General features: G+C 35.8%; 1 long non-coding RNA gene across 1 annotated transcript in view; it reads left to right on the top strand.

Moving 5' to 3' along the window:
* The first annotated feature begins 9941 nt into the window (after nt 1–9941).
* The window catches only part of LOC110007943 (uncharacterized), a 30425-nt gene continuing 16054 nt past the window's right edge, over nt 9942–24312 (top strand). Inside the window, exon 1 of the long non-coding RNA XR_002282293.2 lies at nt 9942–10308. This is a non-coding gene — a long non-coding RNA (uncharacterized LOC110007943). The remainder of the gene's footprint in view (nt 10309–24312) is intronic.

Below are 24312 nucleotides of genomic sequence, written 5' to 3'. Positions count from 1 at the left end.
CAAAAGAAAAAAAATGAGTTTTTAAAGAGAGAAAAAGAGATTGAGTTTCTAGAGAGAGAGATGGTGAGTTTTTAGAGATAAAAAGAGAGATTAGGTTTCTAAAGAGATAATAGGTTTGAGATAATGAGTTTTTAAAGAGAGAAAGCGCTAGTTAGATAATGGGTTTTTAGTGCGAGAAAGAGAGATGGATTTTTAGAGAGAATAGATTTTTAGAGATAGAAAGATATTGGGTTTTTAGAGATAAAAAGAGGTATTGGGTTTATAGAGAGAATAGATTTTTAGAGAGAAAAAAAGAGATTGGCTTTCTAGAGAGATAATAGATTTTAAAGAGAGAGTTTGTATTCCGAAGGAAAAAATGGATTTTAAAGAGATAAAGAGAGATTAGGTTTTTAGAGAGAGAAATGTATGTTGGGTTTTTAGAGAGATAATGAGTTTTTAGAGTGATAAAGATATATTGGGTTTCTAAAGCGAGAGATAATAAGTTTGTATATGGGTGAAAGAGAGAGATCGGGTTTCTAGTGGGGAGAGACCCATTACTTTTTAACAGGTTTTAATTTCCTTAAAAAAATATTTTAGCATATATGTATTTTAATTTTATTTGACTTACTCCAAACAAGAAAAGTTTAAAGAGTGATTTTTATTTATTTATTTATTTATTTCTAAGGTCTTTCTAAACAGGCTGGGCCTTATCAGGCAGGGCCAAACAATTTTTTGACTTATTAAAGTTTGTTTTTCCAGGCCGATTTGTATCAATGTAATTCCCCCCGGGTAAATTTAATTATTTATTTATATAAATCATTTCAATGTATTCCTATTTTCTTCTTTTGATATCTATTTAATTTTATTTTTCTTCTGTTTTAATATATTTGAATCACTTAAAAGATACATGATTATGGCAATTAAAAATAAATGGATTTGTCTATAAAGAGATCATTTATCTTTTGTACATGGAAGTCGCAATCGTTTTTGTCCATTTATTTTCAAAATGAGTGGTTGCAATGGTGTAATTGAATACACACAAAGTTCAAAAAAAAAAATCTCAGATTTCGTGACTCACTCAAAGCCATCCAATTTGACATCTAATGAGTGGGAAAGATTGTAACCTCTGTGTACAAAAGATAAATGATATTTTTGTAGACAATCCCAAAAAATAAACCCTCTAAACATTTCAAAGCGTGGACTCTTATCTTGATTGGGCTCGGATATTCCTCATTTTTATTTATCATGATGCCACGTTTTACCCACTATAGCTACTTCCATTTGTTTTTTGGGTATTTCTGCTCCATTAAGGTCATACCCTCAATGATACTATAAGTTTTCATATTTTTTCTCACTACTTTAAATCCATGTCATTTTGGGCCTACCACTTGCCCTTTTTGAGTCTTCTACTTGAACTAACTCGCACATCCTAACAGATGCTATATTGGGTTTGTGTTGCACATGGTCAGTCACCTAAGTCTACTTTATTTTATCTTATCACCTATTAAAGCCAATAGCCTCAATTGTTTATCTTCTTGGCATAAAACTGAATTGGTTATTTGAGACACTCGTTTCGTGCCTTAGTTATTGCTCAATCACTATTTTCTATAGTTTTATAGGTAACTCATAAATTTGATCCCTCAATAGCTCACACAATTTTATGTGTCATTTGTTATTGTAAACATGTACTACAATATTTTTCCTTCATTTATATGGCATTTTCTTTGTTCCCGATGCTTTGTTGAACAACTTGGTCAGTTAGTCAATGTTGAGCTCCCCTATACACTTCGGAGCCTCTATCGCGATATGATGCAATCGCAAAGCCTTTTCTATCTTCATTCTCTTCAAGGCCTTTCACTTTTGATGTCATAATCTTACGAACGTATCTATGACCTCCCTCATTTACGCTAACTAATTTGATACTATTTTGAAGAAGGGAACTATGGATTTTTTTTTAAAAGAGACTTGCGTACGATATAAAATAAAAAGAAAACATTATCTTTCCTTAAAAATATGAAAATATATACAATGAGACCATTTACGTTTAGTACATGGTGGTCATAATTAATCTTGAACATTGGATATGAAATTGGGTTGCAATATTTATTCCATTGACGAAGCTCCAAGTTCAAAAGGAATTTTCTTAAACTTTGTGATACATCCAAGCTATCAAATTTCACATCGGATGGTTATAAGTATTTGTGACTTCTTTGTGCCAAAGGTAAATGGTCTCACTATATGCAATTCCTAAAAAAATTTTACAATAAAACAACAGTTTCTTGTGTGTTTTAGAGGAGTTGCAGTGTTACGATGGTTTTGGGGAATGAATGAGTTCATACAAGGTTGACACATTAAATTGTAGAATTAAGGTGTACCTTAAAAATCCATCTAAAATGGTTGTTTTGACGTTGGAAAACTATCTAATCGATCTTTTTGACATCAATATGTATGGATATTAAAAAAAAAGAAGAAAAAAGAAAAGAAAAACTATTTATGTCCCAAAAATAATACATATTGCAACGCATTATTTTGACAGTCTATTTTCAAGATATTCATATATTATAGGTTTGCTTGATTTAAACCATTTTTGGAGTTCAAAATTTTAAATATAGAGATGAAAATAGATTTTAGGGCCATCCTAAGAATTTTCGACACCAAAGTTGTATCTTATGGCAAAGTTTGGAGGTGTACCTTATCTTGATTGTTTAAGGATGGAATTTATGGAAACCACACCCTTAAGGATGGAATTTATGGAAACCACCACCCTTTATCAAAAGGAAAAATTTACAAAAAGACCAATATTTTTCGTATAAGGATATCACAATCACTCTCCTCCATTAGATTTTAAATCGGATGAGTATAAGTGTGTCATTGGCTAGACTCAAAGTTCTCTTAAAAAAGTATTGAACTTCGATATATTCTAAGGGATTAATTTAACATTTAATAGCCATGAGTGATTATGACCTCTTTTTAATAATAATTAATAAAAAACACATGCAATGCATGTGATTAAAATTATTGACCATCAAATAAAAAATCATAAAATTTTCTAGGTACACAAATATATTTCAATTCGAACGGAGTCTTTAAACCAAACCGCAGTTAGAGAAAAGCCGAAGATCAATTTGAATAAAGTCTTTAAACAGAGAGAGCTTGAGAAGGCTCAAAGTTTTAATAGTGAGAGAGGCTGGAAATTAGGGACAGGAAGAAAGATTACTTATATTTATAGGCTTGGGAAGGTTTCAAAACTCCTTCTGTTTTTTAATTATTGGTGATTAAATTCTTTTTTAATGTATAATATTTTACAAATAAATGTTTAAGGGTGTTAAAATACATCCAAAATATAAAATAATTTAAATAAGGGAAATTATCACAAATATACTTTAATTTCTACTATGAAAGTTATTTTGATAAAAAAATCAAAAAATAAAAATGTGGACGAGGTTTATGAAAGTTAAAGGTTTTTTTTCTAAATAAAAAAAAAAAGGTTTTTTTCTAAAGGGATTCTCGTTGCCCTTTTTGGGGAAAAGTAAGCATAGTATTTGTGAGTGTATAAGATTTCATTGTAAGAAAGTTGAGAGTTGATCGTAATTTTTTTAAAGCATTAAAATTTTGTGGAAGCAAAAAAATTTACAATACAAGGTAACAATTTATCAACGACACAAAAACAATAAAAATTCTAAAACTAAATGAAAGGCTTTAAAACCAATTTTCCATTTCAAAAATTATTACAAAAAAAAAAATTAAAATATTTAGAAGGAAAACAAAATGTACACAATTGTTGAAAATATTAAGGAATTTATAATAAATAAATTAGGCATAGGCTACTTTTTTTAGCATAAAGTCCTACACTTGGTATTATAAATTATTGAAAAACTCAACAAAAGAAATAAATCTAGTTTCCTTCTTCTTCTTTTTTACTAAAAACAACACCAAATTTTCAAATATTTAAAAATTCAAATAAAATTTTAATTAGTCGAAAGCAAGCAATCCATAAATTAATACTGAAAAGTTTTGTAACTGGTTAACTATTTTGAAGCAATTGTGTATTTAAGAAAAATAAAAAAATAGTAACACAAATTCAAGAAGCATGAATGCAATTTACAAATTTGGAAAATTAAAATTTGTAATGAAATAAATTGGTGGGGCCTTGCATAAATCCCCCAACAGAGGGACTTAAGACATGGGAAGTATATTTTGATAACTTACAAAGAGCTATTGATATTCGATGAGATTCTATAACAAATAATTCAGAAAAAGCTCTCAAAATTGTTGCAAAGCAAAGATGGGGATTATATGGAGCCATTGAAGGAATCAATTAGCCCAAATTGATGCCCTGTCCTTAATTGAACTCTGAGAAATCCCATTATTTTCTCCATCGTCGATCAATACCAAGCACCTTAAAATTCTTCATATGATCTTAAAAAAATAATAATAATCCTTTTTAGGAAACAAAATATGCCATTATGCAGCTATACTATTATCTCAACAATTATCACATTTCTCAAAACCACGATTAAACAAATAAAATAACTTATGGGAAAAGTTTATATAGAGCCGAGACTCTAAACAATCAAATTTGAGCCTACATCAAAAAAGAGGTTGTTTTGATACCTAAATATCCTCCAATTGATCATCTCGACATCAAGATGCATGGACATGAGAAAAAAATAGATTTAAAGTATTGGAAATAGTGTATTTTGTAACGTATTTTTGGATCATCAATTTTCAAGATTTTCAAGTTTTCATGGATCTATCAATCTAGATTGTTTTTGAAGCTTTAAACTTTATAAATAAAGATGAAAATAAATTTTAAGGCTATTACAAATATTTTCAGTGTTGAAACGACATTTCTCGATACTATTTGAAGGTAGGCTCTAATTTGATTGTTTAGAGCCTAGGCTCTATACAAACCGTATTGTTTCATTTAATTAATTAAATCAAAACCAAAGGCAAATTACGAGAGAATAAGAAAGCAAGGATAAAACTAGAGGCAAATTACAAAAGAAAAAGAAAGAGAACCTCGCCGACGGGTAAAAGCAGTGCTTGAAAACTCGTCGAGTCACCCGGTTCGACTCGGGAATCGTAGCCGGTTCCACGAAAAATCGGGAATCGCCCATGTCTAGAGAGAACCGGAAGATTCCCAATAGTGAATCGCGAGTCTCACCAAAAAAATTTATTTTTTGGGTTTACACGTGGCCATAAATTTGTAATTTTTGGGCTTACACGTGGCCGTCTCAAAGGAGTGACACGTGGCACATGTAGCCGCTTCACGGGAAATTTGTATTTTTTGGGCTTACACATGGCCGTCTCAAAGGAGTGACACGTGGCACACGTAGCCGCTTCACGGGAGCAACACGTGGCAACTCACCTCACGTCTACCCCCTCACTTTCCTACACACGCAATGCGCAATGGAGTGTCTATTACACTTTAAAGAAAACGATAGTACAACATTTTTTTATTTTTCTTGTAAAAAAAATACAATTTGTTGTCAAAAAAATAAACAAAGGCAGAAAATACTGTTGTAAAAAAATAAAAATAAAAAAATAAAATAAAAAGCTTTTCAAGATAAAGATAACAAAGATAATACAATTTTTTTTTTTTTATTGTAAAAAAAATACAAGGTAAGATAACAAGTATTTCTTGAAAAAAAATAAAACAAAAGGCATAAAAAAATAAAATGTACTTTGGCAACATCATTTTTTTATTTTTCTTGTAAAAAAAAAAAAAAAAGTAATACAACAAGCAAAAAAAAATGTAGTACAACATCTTCTTCTTTTGTCAAAAAAAAGAAAAACAGATAATCAACAAGTATCATATTTTTCATTTAAAAAAAAAAAAAAGATAACATGGTCTTTAACATAAATTTAGTAATATTAATTTAAAGATAGGATTCATACAATTAGGCCATTTGAAATCTCTCTATTTCTACTAACAATCTCTTCCACTAATTTATTCTAGAAACCTAAAAAATTAAAGAAAATTGGTACGAATTATAATAATTTATACATTGATAACCAAATCTTTTATTTTATTTATTAATTTTTGTATTATAAATCGTGTAGTATACTATTTTTCTTACAATTGTCAATAATACATTTTAAATTAGATGATATTATAAAATATTTTGGATTTGTTATTATTTATATCATAAAATAATTATAAAATATTGTTGGTATATAATATTATAGTTAGTTATGTTGTAATAATTTGGATTTTTTTAGCGGACTAGGGTTTTCCACCAATTCGATATTTTAGTGGCCAATTTTTCATCGATTTAGTCAACTCTTTATTGTAGTTCATATATGATTATATACTTAATCCACGATAATTCTATGATTTTTTTGTGCAAATTTAATGGTCAGCAGAAGTTCATACAGGGAAAGAACATATCAATATTCATAAATTGATGAAAACAATGAAAGTTAATAATGTAGTACCCTCGTTTCTTATTGGATTCCTAAAAAACAACATTTATAATGAATTTTCATATTTTTTTTGAATTTTTTTAAGGCTTAATCCGAGCAATTATGCCCGATTCCCAATCGGGATCGTCGATTCACCGATCAGGATCGATTTTTGGGATGCCCGATCCGGGTCATCGATCCGTTTTTTAAACTACTGGGTAAAAGTAAGTTACCTGCCCCGGACTGCCCTCGCGAAGAAGAGCCCTTGACTGCCCTAACCACAGAGCAGAGACATCTCTTTGCTCCTGTGAGTCTCCTTACAAAGGTTTTTCTCTCTCTCTCCTGATTTGTTATTTCCCTATCCCATGGTTTTTTCTCTTCGAACATGGTAAAAATGGATATACGCTTTTCTCTGAATACTGTTTTGTGGTAAATTGTTGTCTGTAGGAAAAAATAATTTGACAGTTTTTTTTTTTATAACCAATTCTCTGTAGAAACCTTGCCCCTCATCACTCCCTTCAATCCTTCCTCTATCCACTCCAGTTAAATTTCACGGTTCTCTAATTTTCTAATTCTTCTTTTCATCTGGTTTCTTCTACTATACAGGTGACAATTATAACCATTGGGTGTCCCATTTTTCTTTTTCTTATTCTTTTTTTGTTATTGCTATCATCTGAAAATGAGATAATCAATGAGATTTGATTCATGGTTAGCTTATTTTTTTTTTCATTGATAGTTCTTTTGTTGGTCGTGAAGAAAAGAAAAAAAAAAAATTCAGTATTGCTTTCTTTTTTGCCATAGGTTTAGATTAAGCTTAATTTTATTTTTCAATATCAAGCATAGGGTTTTATCTGACAATTTAACATGTAGTTATCGAACTAGCGAACAAAAATAAAAACAACTTGTTATAGATTGACTGGAATTTTTTGCAAATAACAACATTTCTAAAGGAAATCAGCAGGAAATTTATTGAGTTTGTTGTGGAATTTTTGTTCAATAAATGGTTGAATAATCCAATATTCAATTTAATTAATCATGACTATTGGATGTGAATAGTTTTTCTAGGCAAAACAGAACAAATCATTGGCATGAAGTTTGAATGATAGAAAATTGATTATCTTTGATGATTGAGGTGAATTTTGGTTTTGATTGTGATTGGGGTAATTGCGAAATATTTAAAGATCTATTGTTTCTAAAGTTTGTATAACTCTTTTATATGAATGAACTCTTTTATATGACTGACCGATAACTTCTTTAACGTTCCAGCAGGTTATCAAACACAGAAACCCATGACTTTTTTAACATTCCAGTAGGTTATCAAACACAAAAACCAAAAACTTCTTACAGTAATTTCGTTCTTCTCATCAAAGAAGAACTTCCAATTTCCAGAGAACATTTACCTTCCAGTTATCAAACACACCCTTAAAGATAGGGTTAGCCACCCTAGACTTGTTTTATTGAGAAGTTATGTGTCCTACATACATTCTAGAGATCTGGTCCCTCTTTATTTTTGTGACACATGTCCACCCCTTAACTCCAGCTTAATAATGTAGTATAGATAGATAAAGTTCTTACAAAACAAAATCCTTCATTTAAATACTCCAAAAGAGTTGAAAATCTAACGCATAGCCATCGTTTTTATAAAGTCTTAAAAGTAAAATGGAAAAACACGATATCAAGTCATCGTCACATGTAATAAACCGTGGGAGAGTTGCCTTTGACTTCTTTCCCTACTTCAAAACAATCCAAAATATCCACATGGTGCTCTCTGTTTTATTCCATCTCTGCTATTTCTCTATCTGGTAGCTACATATTATTTTTTCCTGGCCTACCCTTGCACTCTCTCTCTCCAATGGGGTAGTTTTGTTCTCCATCAAACTATGTTCCTTGAGAATTGGGCGGGCTTGAGTGATTAGCAGCTGACGTTTAACAATGTTATATCTCAAGTTTGATTTCAACTGTTGAACTACCCAAAAAAAAAAAAATGCTCCTTAAAGAGTATATATCATAGTTACTTCCTCAGGGCTATATGGTTACGTGTGAATATTTTTAAATCTACAATTTTTTAGATCCTCCTACATGTCTTGGATGTCCATTTTTATTGAAAAAGATGGATGCTGAATTTTGTAACACTTAAAATTTTACCATAAAAAACTTGGTCAGTATCAGCTCAATCATATGATGTTATTTTTTTTAGCTACATACTGAAAAACTTATGTGATTTAATGAAGCGATCTAAATCCAAAGTACGAAGTTATTTTTTCCAGCTACATACTGAAAAACTTATATGATTTAATGAAGCTATCTAAATCCAAAGTACTAAAAAACTCTATCAGGTGCCCCCCTTAGAAAGATGGTATAAGCATAATTTTGATGGAAGTGTGAGGGGTGAAGACAGTAAGCCGCGACTTGCCGAATGCTTTTGTGATTCCTTAGTTATCTCTTCACCTTTTTCTCTTCTTTCTTCCTCCCCTTTCCCCTCTCTTTGTTGTAGCCTTCTTTTCTTGATATTTTCTTTTTTGCTCTTTGCCTTTCTTTTCATTTACACTGTACTCATTTTGTATTTCTTTTCATGTTCTCAATAAAAGGTTAACTTAACATTAAAATAAAATAAAAATATGACGTTATTTTCTTGAGCTACTACAATGTCCATTTCAAAAAGAAAAAGGAGCAAAAATCCAAAAATGCTCCTCTTAGAAGTTCTAACCTACGATTAAATGTCCTTGGATGGAAGCTTCGAAATTAAATATGAGTTTTTTAAATAAAAAAAATTAATGAGATGAAATAGTGAGAAAAGATATGGTGACTTATAGTTTGAGACTGATGACATGACCATTAATAGAGTCGAATGAAGAAATAAGATTCATGCAGCCAATCCCAAATAGTTGGGATAAGACTCCATGGTGAAAATAAAATTTATCTTATTACCATTAGGGATAAACTATTTAATATTCCATCTACATCTTTTGATTTAATTATGAAATGCCCAACAAAAGTCATGTGAACTACCTATATCTTTTGATTTAATTACAAAAAGGCTATCAAAAGTCTATGTAATATGGAATAGTTGCAAATGGGTAAAACGTTAAAAGGATTGTATACTTTGAGATCATTTTTTTTGTTACAAGGAAGTCACAATTGCTACTAATCATAAGACGTTAAATTGGATGGCTTAGAGTGAATCACAAATTTTTTTATTTTTTTTTAACTTTAAATTTAGTTAATGACACACTCACAACCACCCAATTGAAATTTGATGAACAAGAGTGATCGTGACTTACTTGTTTTAAAAAGTAAACAATCTCTTCAAAAAAAGTAAATAGTTCATCTCCTATCAGCATTTCAAAAAATTTCTAAAAATTAAATTTAGAGGAAAAAAGATTATCAAAATACATATTAAATGTTTAATATCTTTACCATATCTTATTCTCAAAAACAGAAAAAAAACTTAACCATATCCTTTACTTTAAATCAAAATTTTATGAAAATACATGTGACCATAACATTGAATAGTCGAATAAATAAATTGTGAGAAGTTAAATTATAAAAAATTTACATTTTGATAAGGTTGCAACATTATATAAACTTTTTCCTTTTGATAATTCTTGATAAAAAATAACCCAGTGAACTCCTAATAATGGGCATCTCTTGGGTGAATCTCGAAAAATGTCAGCGTTTTTCTTCAGAGTGTCTGTGCCGTACATTAATGGCACAGCCTGGAGATTCAAAATATCGAATGCATACTCCTAAGCCCTGATTTATTATTCTTATAGATGGACAGGACGTGCAGCACACTCACCTTTCTCGCTCTTGTCGCATCGGTGAAGGAGTCTCAGACTCTGAGGTTTTCTCCATTGCACAGAGCACCTCTTCCTCTTCTCTCTGTCCGCATTGCCTTAGGCCCTTATACAACCAAAAGAGGTAACTTTTCTTCTTCATGTCGTCTCTCTATTGGAAACGCCTTTTTAGAGCAATTGCTATGCATTAAGCTCTTCAACTTTCTAGGGCCTAAACCTTCTTACAATCGCTGTTATATAATACCCGCATGTGTTTGTGTGTGTGTGAGTGTCTGCATTTTTTCTTTCTTTTTTCTTTTATTTTTATTTTTTTGTTTTAATGGTAAAACTGCACAAATCCAACCAAGTTTCAAGAGATTTCAATGAAAAGTGAAGTATAAATCAATACGATGGCGGATTGGGTGGCGTATGGAGAAAAAAATCTGTTTTTTCTCATAGAAACCGCCAACTTTTGGGCAAAAAATCTGAATTTTCAGCCACTTATGAAACATATTAGTATGGGGCATTGCAGAGGGTTGAATAACAATCAAACAAAACTATTCAATAGATTTGGGCCAAAAATGAGAGAGGAACCATTAAACCAATATGAAGGGGGATTGGTTAGGGTTTGAAAAATAAAAGCTGATTTTAAGAGAACCAGGGATTTCAGGCCAGTTTTATCTCTCAATTTCTAGCATTTTGATTCAACAAATGAGTATGGGGATCTTGTAGAGGGATGAATGAAGATCAAATAGAACTTAGTTTCCATGATTTTAAAGAAAAAGTGAGAGAAATCAATGTTGAGGCGGATTGGGTATTAAAAAAAAAAGGTTTCTTTCCACCAAAAAAATGAAAAAAAAGGTTAAATATCTGAACTTTGATGCAAATCGATAAATATTTGTTTTATTCCTAGCCTAGAATATTTGTTTTGAGGAATTTTCGATCAAAACATCCAAATTTGGATTAGTGACACACCTGCTGAGTGTGTACATTCTCCTTAGCTACTGGCTGAGACTGAGCAACTCGGCCGAGTCCATGTGGAATCGGCCACATCTTTGAACACTTCTTTTGACAAAATCCTTCATCTATGTGAATTTTGAGTACTCGTGGTGGCCTAGAGGTCTTCATGCAAGTTTCAAGGGAGAATTTGGGTTTAGAGTGCCATGGTTATTTGTCTTTTATTGGGAATCTTCATCAAAAGTGATGCCTTTTTTGCTAGAGAATTCCTTTTTGACATGGGGTTAACATCTTCAAACCTGATGATAATTCTTATTTGTCACTTGTTTGGCATTTCTGTACAGTGGCTCATGTATATGAAACTGATAAAAGTAAGATTATGACAATTGATACATGTGTATATGGGAGCTTCATTCATGGTCATGCAAATCAGGCAAGCTTAGAAGCCTCTAAACTGTTCAAAAAGCTGAAAATAATGATAAAACTCTGAGAATTAAAGTCTTGATAGATGTGTAAATTGGAGCTTCATTCATGGGTCGTGCAAATCAGGCAAGCTTAGAAGCCTATAAACTGTTCGAAAAGCTGGAAGCAATGATAAGATTTTGAGAATTCCTAGTATAAGGTCTTGTAGGCCAGTTTCTAATTGGAGATTGATCTTTCTCTTAGATTGTGGGAAGTGGGGCCAAATTGCATGTCCCTTTGCAATGTGTGCAAATTAGTAGATGCTGGTGTAGTACTCAAAACCCTGATAAGTAAGAAAAATGTGTCTGCTTATGCCTTTATATGACTCCTTCCTTTGAGTGCTTTGTGGTGCTAGTAGGATTTCTGAGGCCACGAAATTCTTTCAACCATGAGGAATAGGTGGTGGTTTTCAAATTTAGAAATCACACTTTTTTTTTTGATAATGTTAACATTACTGAACAAGAAGGAATACAATAGATTGAGCCGAGATTACCCTCGAGACGGGTATCTTAGTCCAAAAATTAAGCCAACACCACTATACAAACTATATACTTCTGTAGGGACTGTATACAAAAGATTGAGAAATCCAAAAAATAGGGCTTATAGGCACGCCCTTTTACAAGAAGATTAGGGTCCTAGAGAGCCTCGATGGTCCAGTGCAAAAAAGGAGGTTGACCATTTATTGTCTTCCATATGTGATCGTCACCGAGCACCATCTTTAGCTAGGAGGTCGGCGAACTCGTTCGACGTCCGCCATTTATGCCTCCATTAGACGTTGGTATCCTTGCATAGGTGGTAAATCTCATAAAAAATCGTAGAGAGGTACCAAGGAGGATTAGGTATACTTGCTGACCAAAATAGAGTGTTTTTTGCGTCTCCTTCCACCACTAAGGATTGACCCCGAGCCGGGTCAAAAAATTTTAGGCCCGGGAGAAGAGCCAATGCTTCAGCGAGTTGTGAATCTCCAAAGCCGACATATTCAAAATATGTCAAGAGAACATTGTAGTTGTGATCTCTGAAGACCCCCTCTACTCCTGAATGGCTCGGATTCCCCAATGAACAGCCATCAAAATTTAACTTTATGGCACTTTCTGGAGGGGGCAACCAGTTGTGGGGTCTCTGTCACTTGAAAGGCTGGAGTCGAATAATATTGTCCCATTGCCTGAGGAAAGAACTCGTAGGGATCCCAGGAAAGGTACTATGAGTGGAGGCTGAAAAGGGTATAGAAGATGTAACTTTGTGAAACATCCCTGAAACTTCATTTTTATGTCCTTGAACGATCCTCTCATTTCTTTCAATCCATAAAACCCAAACCGTAGCAGCAATAGCTGCCCTCCACTAGGTTAGTCCAGCCTTGGGCCAAGGACCAACTGAGTACTAAAGAACTAGAGCTTTGACCGAAGGTGGGAGAACCCAATTAAAGTTGAAAACTTTAGGATCAGAATCCAAAGCTCAAAAGCCATGCTGAAATGAAGAAAGAGGTGGGGATTAGACTCCTTCTCTTGTAAGCAAATCACACATCTGTTTGGGAGTGGCAACCCTCTTTTTTGAAGCTGATCGAGTGTGAGAGCCTGTTGACAGCCAGCTATCCAGTTAAAGGACTGAACTTTTGGAGGAGCTATCGTGTTCCAAACTTTGTGAAGAGGGGAGGTGGGGTTAAGAGGGAAGGTAGGTGGCTGATAAGTTTCCTATAGAAAGAAGCTACCAAAAACTTACCCGATGGGGCTGGAGTCCAAACCAAATAATCATTCCCTGATGAAGGTAAGAAAACATGGTGGAGAGTAGCCGAAAGAGTGGTGAAGGCTAAAGTTTCCTTATCAGAGAGATTTCTACGAAAGTTGGGGCTCCAAGTTCTTCGCCCCCCTTGCGCAGACCATTTCATCCTCAATTGTGGACTCTTTGTTGGAGGCAATTTGATAAAGGTTAGGAAACAGGTCCCTAAGGGGAGCATGTCCTATCCACGAATCCAACTAGAAGCGAACTCTGTTGCCTTGTTTTGGATGGAATCGAAACACTTTCAAACTGAGCGAAGGAGGATGCTAAGGATCTCCATGCTCCAGAATCCCCGCTTTGTGCAATCCTTTCGGGCACCCACATGTGATCCGGAATGTTACATTTATTCCGAATGACCTGTGCCCAGAAAGAGTTGGTTGAGTGGCCAATCTCCACCACCACTTCCCCAACAAGGCCAAGTTATGCTTTCTTAGGTCTTTGATACCTAAACCACCTTGGAGTTTGGGTAGACGGACCCTATCCCAAGATATTAGGTGATGTCGCTTTTTTTCCGCTTGGCCAGACCATAGAAAGTTCCTCATGATCCAACCTTTTAGCCATCGAAGCTGGCATATGGAAAATGGACATTAGGTAAATGGGGGAGTTAGCCAAAGTAGCCTTAACCAAAGTAGACTGACTTGCCAGGGATAGGAACCTTCCTTTCCAACCAGCAAGACTCCTGTCAACTCGATCAATAACTTGGGTCCAATGTCTCTTTTTTGGTTTCCCCAGGCCTAGAGGTATACCCAAATAGGTGGTGGGGAGATCCTCAACTATACAATCTCAAGATGGGATCAGGGGTCTGATTTCTTGGAGTGTAATACCCACCCCCATCATCTTAGATTTTTCCAAATTTACTTTGAAGTCAGTGGCATTTTCAAAGCATTGAGGAAAAGTCTAAGGTTCTCAATTTGCAGATGATCCACATCCAGGAAGACTAAGGTATCATCTACATATTGCAGATGTGATACCATAGGTCCTTGAGAGTTACAATGGAACGCCGAGTGCAGTCCTTCCTGGTAGAGACGAGAGATAGACCTGCTGAAGATTTCAGCTACTATTGTAAACAGAAAGGGAGATAACGGGTCCCCTTGATGGAGCCCTCTCGAAGCAGCAAAAAAAGTCCTTTAGGACTTCCATTAATAAGGACCGAAAAATGGGGAGTGGAGATACAACCTTTAATCCATTTCCTCCATCGATGTCCAAAATTCATTCTAGCCATCGTCTCATCCAATAATGACCAGTTGACATGATCATATGTTTTCTCCCAGTCTATCTTGAAAATCAATCCTGGTTTCTTGGAGAGGTGCCTAGAGTGAATGCACTCATGGGCAACCAGCACACCGTCTAGGATCGGCCTTTCTTTGATGAAGGCTGATTGAGAGTGTGAGATGGTAAGTTGAGTTAAGCAAACTAATTGGCCAGAAATCCTTAAGCTCTTCTGCACCTTCTTTCTTGAGGTAGCATTGATAGCTTTGTTTGAGATCCCCCCTTTGGTAGAAATCCTCAAAAAAACACTTAAATCAGGCAGGAATGTATCCAGTAAAGATTTAAAGGGGGCCATAGGAAAACCATCCGGCCTCATAGCTTTGTCATAGGCTAATTGATCAATGGCCTTAGAGATTTCCTCAATTGTAAAAGGTCATTCCAACTCTTTGGACCAATGATCAGACAGTAAGGAAGTCCAAGGTGGTCATTCTGGGCCTAAGGGCCACAGGGGCAGTATAGAGCAACCTGAAGTAGTTTATAATGGCAACTTGGATATCAAGAGGCTGAGTTAGAAAACTGTTATACAGTGAAAGAATGTTGTGTTTTGGTCCCCTGCTTTTAACCACTGGACCTGGGATCTTTGGTACCAAAAAAGCTCTTCTTTCTTGAGTGTGGAGAGGTAATCTAGCTTTGCTTGGGTTCTAAACTGAGCTTCAGAATCTAACAGGGGTCTTGCTTCTTCAAGATTATCAAAATCTTGGATAGAGTTAAGCAAGGAGCTTTTTATCTGAGTGTAATTTCCTGGCCGAGATTGACTCTAGCTTTTCAATGACTTCTTAAGCAGATGGAGCTTGGGCTGTAACTTGAAACCCTCTGTACCCGAGACTTGGGAGGAGAAAGAATTCCACCAACTAGGGATGAGGGTCAGAAGGGACTGCTCTTCCAACCAAGCCAATTCAAACCTAAATGGTTTTGGCCCCCTACAGATCGTCTGTGTATCAAGGAGAATGGGGCAGTGATCCGAGGTAGGTTTCGGCAAGGTAAGAGCGTGTGAGCCAGGAAACAAATCTTCCCAACCTAGGGACAGAAGGAATCTATCCAGTTTAGCCAGGGAGGGTTGAGCAGAGTGATTGGACCAGGTAAAGGCATTCCCTTGGATTGGAATGTCTACTAGTTCTTGTCGGGATATGAAGTCGGAGAAGTCCAACATACCTTGAGAAATATTGGTATTGTGGTTTCTCTCATGGGACCATCTAGTGATATTGAAATCACAACCCAGGCCAAGCAGAATGTGGTAAGGCTGCTACACAGTCCAATTCTGACCAAAGACGTGGGCAAAGGGAGACCGAGTTTGGACCATAAATGGCGGAGAACTTAAACAGTGCACCATCAGTAGTCCCGGAGAGAAGGATGGTGACTGAGAAGTTACCTAAGTGGGACGAGAGGAGGTTAAACTCAATTGGGTTCCAAAGAACCCAAATGCCACCAGAGGCCCCTGTCGTTGGTATTGATTCCCATTGACACGGCCTTCTGCCCCACACACGGCGAATGGATTGCAAGGTAGGGTCCGGCAGTTTTGTCTCTGTCAAGGCCAGGATGGATGAGGAAAATCTATTAGAAAGGTCTCTCATCGAGTTCGTTTTGGACTTTTGTTCCAGCCCTCTAATATTCCACGAAAGAATCTTCATAAGGAATGGGAGGAAGCTGGGGAGGGGGCAATCCTTGTCGACCGCCTAAAAGTAGGGGAGGATGGGATAGTGGTGAGGAGAGACTTGGTTACATTAGCAGGTTTGTCGTAATTAATGGAAGGGAAGAGGTTAAGTAATTCACGTTGTCCTTTGAGGTTCATCTTAAACCTGCTTTGAGCGTCCTCCTGCAAGAGCCGATGTGTCGAGCCTCCGGGTCCAAGATGTTCGTAACCCATTACCCTATAGATCTCTTGCATCCTGTCTTATTCTCGAGATCTATCTATCCCACCTGTTCTATCTGTGTCACCTACAATCGATTGGGAGGAAGAGGCTGCATGGGGTAGAGACTGAGGAGGTACCACTGAGAGTCCAGTGGAGTAGGATGATAGACCAGGGTAAACAAGGGGATAAAGGTCCGATGGCAAGGAACTTGGTCTACCTGGGCTAGAATCAGACAACGGTACCTCAGGAGACCCAGAGACTGGGATGTCCAGAGAAGAACCAACAGAAGAAAGGGTCTCAGGGAAGGCTACAGGCTGATTAGGGGTCCAAAAAGTGGCGGGCGGAGGAGCCCAGCATAGGACGAAAAGGGGGGATGGGTTAATAGGCAAAGCAGGAGGAGGGGTGTAGAAAGATAAGTAGTGAAAAAGGTAAGGTTGGGGACCACTGAAGACAGGTGGGGTAGGATGGTACTCATAGGGGAAGAGTACTGTAGTAATCCTGCCTAGAGGAATAAGAAGGGAAGGCTGAGGAAGGAAAGGGCCAGAAGCAAAGAGAGTTGAGACGAGTCAAGGGGGGATAGATGGAGGGAATGTACCGTGATAATGCCGAAGGGGAGAAGGGATGTGTCCACTTCCATAGACAAAAGAGAAGCAAACAGAGGAGAGTCACTCAGAGAAAGGAAGGGGAGGGGTAGGACAGTCAGGGATAGGATAGACGAGGATTCAAGGTGAGGTCTGGCTTCTTCGTCTATGGTGTTGACCCCCTTGAATCTTTATTAAAGCTCTTTTCAAGCAGCATGTCCTGATGAGCTCTCTAAAGGTGGTTATGTTTTATCAGCTAACTTGGTTGGCGTTGTGCTCACTAGTTATTGGAAAGAAGGCTAATTCATGGACCCAATGAGTTTGTTTGAGAGGACAGTGAATGCAAATTGTGGGAAACCTGATCTCTCATCTCTCAACCTGTGGCGGTGTGATCAATGGCTCTATGACAATGGCCATTCGTCAAAATCACTTTATATTTTCTTTGAGATGGTTTATTGATAGCAAAGTGCTTGTGAAGGGCACAATGTAGAGTGTCATCATTCGAGAAGGCACATATGCTTTTGAATGATTTAATTAAAAATGGGTATTTGGTTCATATTTTAGTTGATAATCAGTTTTGCTGATTTCGTGCTTGAGTTGAATGGTAAGGATCTCACAGAAAATCGAGCACAGCGGCATCGAGTAAGAAAGGCATCATAAATGCTCATAAATGTGGATAAGGACTTTCCATCTTATCCGGTGCATTCACTGTTATTGCCGCTGTGAACATAGGAGCTAAATAATCCCATCGTGTTGCATAAGGAATATATTGTATGAAGGAAGATATTGTATGACTGTTCGATTTTCTGCAATTTTTTCCATCCCTTTGTGTAAATAACCTAATATGGGTTCACGGTCATTAAAGTCTTCACCGTCTAGAGTAACTACGAGTTTAAGAACACCATGCGCCAGATCCTATCGACTACGACCTTCCTGCTCACATAGATACTTTTCACCCTATAAGTTCGTAAAGGTATCTAGGCAAATTATGTCCCTAATAATCAAACCTGATCCCATTGAATGGAAATAAAAGTTCCGATAGAAATCAAGTTTAATCTCTATCACAACTATGGAAGTTTTGCGAAAGAGAGAGGAGACTATGAAGTTCCAACCATGGCTAAAAGAATACAGCAAGAGAGTGCATAAAAAAAAGAAGGGTCTACTTTCGGTTTTGAAATTTTCAGCACCATGACAGACGTACCAACTAGATATAACTGCATTATAATTGATATAACTAGGTTATTTTCAGAAAGTTACAAACATAAAGACTCATCCTTCGAATCTTTGGAACATGTAACAACAGTTGTTATGATGTTATTAGCATGCTTTATATTTTTAAAACACCTGTTATTACTTGTCAGATTACATGACGTAACATGCAAGGGGCATTACTCTTACAGCAACTGTCCTAACCATTGTTTTGACTGTTCCTTGAACAATGTTGAATGCCATTCTGATGAGAGGAAAATGTTTCAGTAACCCCTTTTTGTTATATGTCCATGAGAATTGAGAACTTATTATATTTGGCCCTGTTTCACCTTTGGTCTCGAACCATGCTGAACACCTTTCTAATAAGCATAAAATGTTTCCCATTTTTGCAATATTGCCCTTGAGAATTAAGAATTTACTATATTTAACCCTGTTGCATCTCGATCACTATGTTTTTTTCCTCACGTAGCCCTTTTAATTTGCAAGGTCACATCTTGCTTGAACAATCAGTTAAATTTGAATGCATTATCTGTCATGTTTTCATGTTACATACTTGTTACTGTGTAGTATTTGTGCATGCCACACTTGGCTTTTAGAAATTTTAAGATGTTTGGAGTTCGTAATGTGATGGTACTCCTCTTTTTTGCATATGATCTTTTTGCTTGTCTTCATCCTATTTTATGTTTATTTATCTGTTGATTTACCTGTCATGCGCTTTCAAATGGAGTACATGCTCCATGTGATACTAATCATTATTTGTGATTATAATTTCATCTATAATTTTTTAGGCAAGTAAGGGCGGTAAAAGGAATGGGAAAGTATATCATACATGCCATACACAAGCAGTGAACTGCATGTTGTCTCAAACATTCATTCTTAATAACACTGGTTTGGAACGTCACCACACCCTACTCTACCGTTACCTGCTGAAAAAAAGGCATGGTTCCTCTCAATGATCACTTAATGAGAGTGGATGGTTGAGCCAGCAGGCAAAACTGTACTCACGTGGTGTAAAGCTATACACTCCCACAAGAAGTATATACATAGGCCAAAAAATTCAAAAAGGAAGAATTCAAGTAATGTTATACACTCCCAAAAGAAGTATATACATAGGCCAAAAAATTCAAAAGGAAGAATTCAAGTTATGTTTTGCTCACGAAGTTCTGCTTCCATTATAAATGCTGGCATGGAGATATTAACTTTATCGTTAGTAAGCTTGTATGTGACATGGCTGCCCTCCTCATGGGGTGGCTAATGATCAATTTTCAAGATAGTTTTGGTTTTAGCATGGGGGAATGGCTTATAGAACTTCATTTGTAATTTAGTTCTGATTCTAGCATGGGGAAGTGGCTTTGTACAAACCTGGTAGTACTATCAAGGTTTTCGCAAAAAGCATCTTGAAGGTCCTTCCATACACTAATTTCCGAACATCTAAGATGTGTTAGGATCAAAGTCAGCTGAGCTATTAATTGACCTTCACTAACCTAGAGTTTAGTAGCTTCCTTTCAAGTTCCAAGGTTTGCCTTTCATGCTCTAAGTTCCTCATATCTTAGATGTGTTTTGGCCATAGTTAGCTGACCTATTAATTGAGATTTAGTCACCTGGACTTGGGTTGATCTCCAGGGCTTGTTCTCTATATATTTTCCAGTAGTTTCCATTTGGAACTAGGAAAGTTGTGGCTTGTGAAAGGCTCTGGCTAGAATCAGCATAATGACAGTAATAAAAATGCATCCCCGTAAATTGTTCAAATCTTGGACACTTATTCCTCCTAAGAGAACTCATGAGGTACATGCCTAGAGTTTGTTTATTTCTGATTGGGTTTGCAGATGGTACAAAGAAGTATAGTGTAACCCTATTATATTTGTTCAACGATTCCAAGAATCATACATATTACCCATGTCCTTGATTCGATCCCCAAAATGTTGTTTAGTCTACTTAACTGAGGAAATGTCACTGACGGACAATACTTATCATGACCAAGTTATTAAAGTCAGAAATGCAAAAAAGAAATTTAAGAACAGCAGGTCAGAGTACACTAGCAAATAAATGGTAAAGATAGAAACGCAAAAACGAACTTTGAAGAACATTAGGTTGGAGTACAATAGAAAATAAGTGGTAAATATAGAAATGCAAGAAAGAAATTTGAAGAACAATAGGTTAGAGTAAAATAGCAGCTCTCTCTCCAAAAACACACCCACTATCGCTCTCTCTAGAGAAATATCAGTCTCAGATGCATTTTTTTTAATTTCTTGAAGCTAACAATCTTCCGCTTTACAAGGGAAGGATGAAAATTAGCAAGACTTCAAAGATATCCTTTGTGCATTTTCTGCTTCACCATAGTTTATTGATTTGGGAAGATTTCTTGAGATTCAAATAAAATATCTAATTTTGTTTATTAATCTTGGTGTATTTCATACGTACTAGAGGAGATTGTGAAGACTGCCAACTAAATTGTCGGTTGAAAATCAAATTGTTCCTTTGAAAATAGAGGAGCTGAATATATTTCTTTTTATAGATAAACAAAACTATCTCCAACAATGGTACCTATTGTATGGGAATCTCCAAAAACACACCCACTATTGCTCTCTTTCTAAAAACACCGCTGTTAACTCGTACTCACAACCCAGCTCTCTCCCTTTCTCTCACCAAAAAAGCACCCGTTATCGCTTTGTCTCTAAAAAAACAACTTTTAATCTGTACCCACAACCCAACTCTCTCGCTCTCTCTCACCAAAAACACACTCGCTATCGCTCTTTCTCTAAAACACAACTATTAACCATACCAACAACCTATCTCTCTCACTTTCTCTCACCAAAAACACACCAGCTAGCTATCGCTCTTTCTCAAAAAACACAACTGTTAACCTATACTAACAACCTAACTCACTCGCTCTCTCTCTCACAAAAACCACACCCGTTATCGCTCTCTCTCTAAAAAACAACTATTAACCCATATCAACAGTGATAGACGTACCTTGTTACTGTGTGGCTTCTACATGCGACTCCTTTGAAAGTGAATCACCATGAAAAGTGTAGAACCAGGGATCTTTTTAGAAGGTGTGAGAGAGGGAAGGAGAGGGTGGGTGATGGGAAAAGGGTAAATGGAGGGAATGAGATTTCACGCAGAGAGATAAGGAAGGAGAGAGATGGTCAGAGATGTAAAAGAAGAAATGGGAGAAAAGAGGTGGACGTGAGAGATAAGGAAGAAGGGGAGAGCTGGTAGGTGATGGGATAAAGGCTTTGGGAAGGAAAACAATGATTTGATAGAGGAAAATTATGACGATGATAGGATTAAAGCATGGGTTTTTTATTAAGAGGTTGTGGGAGAATGTGATGCGAGGGGATTTTTTGAATCCAAATGACAACATGCATTGAATGCTTATAATGTTGTATGTCGTGATCTTTACAACTCGTTTGCAACAATATACACTAGATCATAGTGGTGTATGTTAAAAGTTAGACCAGACCCTGACAAGAAAATATTCTTTGGGGCCAGACCTGACCGGGTCTTGCGTCCCCAAACATAGACTCGGAACCAACCCAGCCCAAAAATATACTGCAAGGCTAGGCCAGGACTGATGTAGGGAAATTTGAAGGAAGAGTAAAATCAGCAAGGAGTAAAGCCAAACACAAGCATAATTCAAAGAAACCTAGGGTTTCAAAATCCTAAGCTTTTCTCTCTTTCAATTTTTAAAAATCATGTGTAATTGATCCCCCTCTCAAGGCCCTATATATTACAATTCAATGTTCTAAGACATTACATGTCCATACAATGATTAAAATGACCTATATATATATATATCTTAATTTAAACTTAAAATTAAATTTTGTATTGACCGTTTTATCTTTGTGAACAATATTTGCAAATAGTATTTGTGATTAGTATTTTTATGAAATAAATAAAAAATATAAAAACCCTCGAAGTCCTAAAATCTAAAAAACCCTAGAAATAAATCTTAAAACTAAAACTATAATATATATCTTTTCAAGTTGAGTATAAATAAATACTAAGGATAATTTTGTCCTCCATCATTTTCCAGTGGTTGGAGAAAACTTGTTCTCGAGTTTTGAAGTGTGCTAAGATGAAATCAGTGTCAAAGCCACCTTCTTCAACCATCTTCTTATTTGTTGGCTCAAAGATTATACATGGTAAAAATAATTCCCCAAAAAATGGATCCCGATATGTATATTGAGGAATTATGGGTACAATTTGTACATTCTGATTCAACCGTGCTTCCACTACACTAATTTGATTTCAATACCTGGATATCTTGAATGCACCACCTCTTCGATATTAATGAGATCTTCAAAGGCCAAGATTTGATCAGTCGTCCTGCTGCCTTCTCTTCATATTCCCTCTTCCAAAATTTCTTCATCACCATCTTGATCCTTTTCATAGATCGAATATCTGAAGAAATCTTGTTGTTCATCTGAGTATATATTGAAGATTGGTGGTGAATCCCAATCTACAATTTGCTGGCTTTCCATGCAATCGTGTCAAAATAAAAAATCTCATTTTTCAAATCAAAAACCCGAGAGTGATGTTCCCCTCATCTAGATCTTTTGTCACTATCTTCATCACTCGACTCCCCATGCGGAGTGCAAAAGTGAAAAGGCTTGTATTCGAGAACCTCGTAGGCTGAAAGATGATCGTCTTGCCAATTATTGAGGTTCGTGAACTGCTGTACCAGCTGCTGTATTTGTCTTTCAAGTTCTTCAATTCTGTCATCTATTGGATCATAGAAAGGATCTATGAAAGTCCCCCTACTACAGCCCCTTCTCGCTGCCATGGGTTCTCCAAAATTACAACCCTAGGTAATAATCAACAAAAAACTGCTGAAATCAGTAAGATCTAGGCTGTTTGGCAAAACCTTTGCCAAAATGAGCAAACCCTAGACCCCCGACTGTAACTTGCTCTCTTTGTTGTTGACCTAGGGCACCAAAAAAATGGTGCTACAATAACTTCCTACACTGTTACTGTAACTCCATACAGTGCTACAATGACATCGTACACTACTACAGTGGTTCCGTGCAGATCGCATGCTCTGATACCAATTTGATGTAGGGAAATTTGAGGGAACAGTAAAATCAGCAAGGAGTAAAGCCAAACACTAGCATAATTCAAAGAAACCTAGGGTTTCTTCTTTATACCCCATACTAGCGTTTCAAAAGCCTAAGCTTTTCTCTCTTTGAATTCTAAGAATTAGAAAACTCAACTATCAATTTTTTTTTTAAGAGAATATCACTAAATAAATACATGTTCGTTATGCATTTTAAAAACAATTTACTCGAAATTGTCATTTTCCCAAATATTTAGTTCTTATATATATTTTATTGGAATCTTTCATCTAACATAAGTACAACAAATGTTTAATTCTCGTCTCTTTGATATTTATTTCTCATCTTTCAATTAATTATTAGTTCTCTTCTCTTTTTAATTGTTTTTATGATATGAGAACATGGGAAATATAGGAAGCTTTCCCTTATAAGACTATGACATTGTATAGAGTGTAGACTCTTTCGATCTTCAAAGTTCTAGGAAGCCCCAAGAGAGCCCTAGGATGCAGTGCTTAACTGTTCTATATAAAAAATGAAATAAAAATAAATAAAAGACTCTGATGATGTGGGCTTGAGATTTGGTGACACATGGAGCCGTGTGGGGAGGACGCTAAACTCCAAGTTGAGCATGCGTCATCCCCGACAACTTCCAAGTACAATATTATCTTAAATACAATATTGATGGCATTAAATCAATACCATCTCTCAATGTCGCCATGTCATTCCAGCAATTAATGCTCCACGTTTTGCAAACTTATGGAATGTGTATTTTACTTTTCTGGTTGTTTATGTAAAACACAAGCTCATGAGTTGCTGGTTGTCTACTATTATCAATGGCTCGATCACTCAACCATATGGATGGTGATGCAGAAAAATAATAATAAACCATAAAATAAAAATAAAATTAAAAGTTTGAGAGAATATACCCTCTTTAGGTCTGCAAAGGAGTTCATCCCCAAAAGATTATTTCACAAGACCGAAATTCTTAACT

Source organism: Amborella trichopoda, chromosome 13 (genome assembly GCF_054954075.1).
Source record: "Amborella trichopoda isolate Santa Cruz 75 chromosome 13, AtrichopodaSantaCruz75HAP2 v2.0, whole genome shotgun sequence".
Classification (NCBI taxonomy): domain Eukaryota; kingdom Viridiplantae; phylum Streptophyta; class Magnoliopsida; order Amborellales; family Amborellaceae; genus Amborella; species Amborella trichopoda.
Note: the sequence above shows the minus strand (reverse complement) of the source record. Positions and strands in the feature narration are given on the sequence as shown.